This window comes from Henckelia pumila, chromosome 3, assembly GCF_033568475.1.
Source record: "Henckelia pumila isolate YLH828 chromosome 3, ASM3356847v2, whole genome shotgun sequence".
Classification (NCBI taxonomy): Eukaryota; Viridiplantae; Streptophyta; class Magnoliopsida; order Lamiales; family Gesneriaceae; genus Henckelia; species Henckelia pumila.
In genome coordinates this window covers 155,497,098-155,501,543 of record NC_133122.1, presented here as the reverse complement: position 1 = coordinate 155,501,543, position 4,446 = coordinate 155,497,098, and positions in this window count along the sequence as shown.

Genomic DNA, 4,446 nt, shown 5'->3' with positions numbered 1-4,446 from the left:
CGAACTGTTCTTCAATCAGGTCCACGAACGGATATTTAATCCCTCTGATAGATTGCACTAGAAAATCTATCAGAAGTTTCTACGAAGAGATTAACGAATTTGATCCGTTAAACCAGACTGCAATTCAAAATTCACAGACTGGATTTTCCGAGCAGAGGGGAGAAGGGGGGCGGCCACTATTGAGAGAAAAATAGGGTTTTTTTCGAAAATTGTGACCTGTTGTGTTTAATTTCTGTACTGCAATAACTTATTTATAATGTAGGCCACTAACAGCTTAGGGCCCATTAGTCATAAGTTCAAGCCCGACAAGCAAAGCCCGCATGTTCAAAAATTAATATAAAATTCATCATGACTCCGATTGATAAAATGATTTCACCAATGTGCACAGAAACCATTTCTGCACCTTTTAAAGTCAAGATAAATTTTTCTGAATCCGAATTCAGTGGTTTCCAAAAAATGCCCATCCCTATGTCATTTTAGAAAATCTTACTCCTCTACTCATAATTAAGAAGTCCAACTTCTTTGTTCATTAAATTTAACTCTTTAAATTTAACTATCTCAACGGGGATTAAAAATCCATTACTCTGTGTGACCCTCAATGGTTCAGGGATACAGCTAGCCGTGGGCTCACAACTCCTTGTGACTCGGAACAACGATTTCCGACTTGCCCATCGAATCATGGTAAGAGCGCCTAGCAACATCGCCCCATGATTCCCTAGGTATCACTGATAGTGCCTGCAAGAACCAATAGATTTTGGTTAGCGTACAGTACGGTCCCTTCATCCATATATCCCGATCGAATCAACAACCATTGGTATATCAAGAGTCGTTCGAGATTCGATAACTATGCAATACATCTTGAAGATCAAATAGTGACATCGCATGTGTTACTAAGAAACCATTTCTTAAAACACATCATGTACTCTGGCCAGAGATTCGTCACACTAATATCTCCTCAGATCGCATAGGATATCCACACTCGCAAGTATGTGGTGAATCGTTGACAACAAAGCATCGAATCCTATATGTGTTGTAACTGTACCCAATCCCGACACCTGATGACCCCAATAGAGTCGGTAAACGAGTCAAAGCACAGTACTAGCATATAGAGTCTCAATGATGTTTCAAGTAGTAAGGACTAATGGTGTACAACCAAAACCGCGGACTTTATCCACTCGATAAGTGATAACTACTTGGAAAGTCCGGATAGGGTAGTTCGATCATTCATCGTATGAATATCCATTTGCATGCTTCGAACATCTCTATGTTCCTTACCAATGAAACGTGGTACTCTGCATCGCAAATTCTAGTCTCCAACTCGAGCGATCCTTATCCTTATTATCGGACGGCTCAATCGACTAGGAACAGTTTAGAATATACAGTGACTATAAGATGTGTTTCATGATAGACATCCCCATGTTCTACCACATCTTACATACACTATAGTATATTCAAGGTCTTTATCAAAACAACAATAGTATATCACAATATAACAATATGAAGAAAGATAAAGTCATTGCCATTAATAAAAGTGTAAATTATATTAAACAAAAGATTGTTTATACAAAGAGTCATCAAAGCCCTTAGCCACAAGTTGGCTCATCGGGCACCCACTCTTTCAATCTCCCACTTGCCCTAAAGCCAACTAGTCATACTACGTAGACCCATTGCTTCGCGATTTTTGTCAAATAATGGTCCTGGCAAGGGCTTAGTAAGTGGATCAGCGATATTGTCTGCAGAGGCCACTCTTTCGACAGTGATGTCTCCTCTTTCCACAATCTCCCGGATGATGTGGTATTTCCTCAGTACGTGTTTGGATCTTTGATGAGACCTTGGTTTCTTTGCCTGAGCAACGGCACCCGTGTTGTCACAGTACACCGGGACTGGACCAACAACTTCAGGAATGATGCCCAACTCTTGGACGAAATTCCTCATCCAAACGGCCTCTTTAGCAGCAGCTGATGCTGCAATGTATTCTGCCTCAGTGGTGGAATCCGCTGTGGTGTCCTGCTTGGAACTCTTCCAAGAGACAGCACCGCCATTGAGCATGAACACAAATCCAGAGGTTGACTTCGAGTCATCCACGTCACTTTGGAAGCTAGAGTCGGTATAGCCTTCCAATTTTAGTTCTCTTCCTCCATATACCATGAACATATTCTTAGTCCTTTGTAAGTACTTAAGAATGTCCTTCACGGCTTTCCAATGCATTTGACCGGGATTAGCTTGATATCTGCTCGTGACACTCAGAGCAAATGCTACATCCGGTCTGGTAGATATCATCCCATACATGATACTACCTATGGCTGACGCATATGGTACATGTGCCATTTTCTCTATCTTTTCATCCGTCTTGGGACACATAGACTTGGATAGAGAAACTCCATGACACATGGGTAGATGTCCTCTCTTGGAGCCATCCATTGAAAACCGTTTCAATATGGTGTCGATGTAGGTTGATTGAGTGAGTCCTATCATTCTCTTAGATCTATCTCTATAGATCTGTATCCCTAGAATATAGGATGCATCACCCAAATCCTTCATCGAGAATCTACCTGATAACCATATCTTTGTTGACTGCAACATTCCTACGTCATTCCCAATGAGTAGGATGTCATCAACATAAAGTACTAAGAATGTCACCGCATCCTTAACTACTTTCTTGTACACGCATGGTTCCTCCGGGTTCTTGATGAAACCAAAATCCTTTATTGTTTCATCAAATTTCTGGTTCCAACTTCTTGATGCTTGTTTTAGACCATAAATTGATCTCTGAAGCTTGCATACCTTATGCTCGCTTCCCATGGATGTGTACCCCTCAGGCTGCTTCATATAGATTTCTTCCTTAATGTCTCCATTAAGAAAAGCAGTCTTCACATCCATTTGCCATATCTCATAGTCATACCAAGCAGCTATGGCAATAAGGATTCTTATGGACTTGAACATTGCAACTGGTGAAAAGGTTTCATCATAGTCAACTCCTTGTCTTTGAGTATAACCTTTCGCCACCAATCGCGCCTTGTAGGTCAATACCTTACCATCAGGCCCAAGCTTTCTCTTGTAGATCCATTTACACCCTATTGGAACAATTCCATCGGGAGGATCTACTAAAGACCAAACTTGGTTTGTATGCATCGAATCTATTTCCGACTGCATAGCTTCAAGCCATAAATTTGAATCCGCATCAGAAATTGCTTCCTTGAAGTTTCTTGGATCACATCCAACATCGGGTTCATCTTGATCCCCTTCAAGAAGAAGACCATATCGAATAGGAGGTCTAGAAGTCCTCTCGGATCTTCTAGGTACAGGCGTGTCTATCAATGGTTCCTGAGGTGTAGGATCGTTATTTTGTATTTCGGGTTCTTCTCGAATTTCTTCGAGTTCCATCATCTCGCCTTTATTATCCAATAAGAACTCCTTCTCCAAGAAGGTGGCATTCCTTGAAACAAACACCTTTGTTTCAGCAGGATGATAGAAATAATATCCGATTGAATTCTTCGGATACCCTAAAAAATAACATAAGCTGGATCGACTATCCAACTTATCTCCCACTGTCCGCTTCACGTAAGCAGGACATCCCCAAATCCTCAAGTACGAATACTTAGGAGCTTTGCCATTCCATAACTCGTATGGTGTTTTTTCCACTGCTTTAGTGTGGACGTTGTTCAACAACAATACCGCCGTTTCAAGCGCATAGCCCCAAAACGAAGGTGGAAGCTCAGTGAAGCTCATCATGGATCGAACCATGTCCAACAAAGTTCGATTACGACGCTCCGATACACCATTCAGCTGTGGTGTCATAGGAGGAGTCTACTGAGAGAGAATCCCATTCTCTTTCAGATAGTACAAAAACTCGGTACTTAAGTATTCTCCACCTCGATCCGATCGAAGTGCTTTAATACTTTTACCTAGTTTGTTTTCTACTTCAGCCTTGAATTCTTTGAACTTTTCAAATGCTTCAGACTTATATTTCATTAAATATAAATACCCATACCTAGAATAATCATCAGTAAAGGTAATGAAGTAGGTGTGGCCATATTGAGTACCAACTCTAAATGGACCACAAACATCTGTATGGATCAAATCCAATAGATTTTGACTACGCTCAGGTTTCCCCTTAAAAGGAGATTTAGTCATTTTTCCTTTCAGGCAGGATTCACAAGTAGGTAGAGAGTTAATATCAGACATATCAAACATGCCCTCTCCCACTAGCTTGTTCATCCTCCTTGAGGAAATATGACCTAGCCTAGCATGCCAAAGGTTTGCCGGGTTTTGACTATCGATTTTCCTTTTGTTTGTTGTTGCCGGTTTATCAACATAATTTATTGGAACGTCTTTTAATTTTAAGTTATATAGATCGTTTTCAAGTTGTCCATTTCCAATCAAACATTTATTCTTGTAAATATTGCAAATCCCATTCACAAAATTGCAAGAATAACCATCTCTATC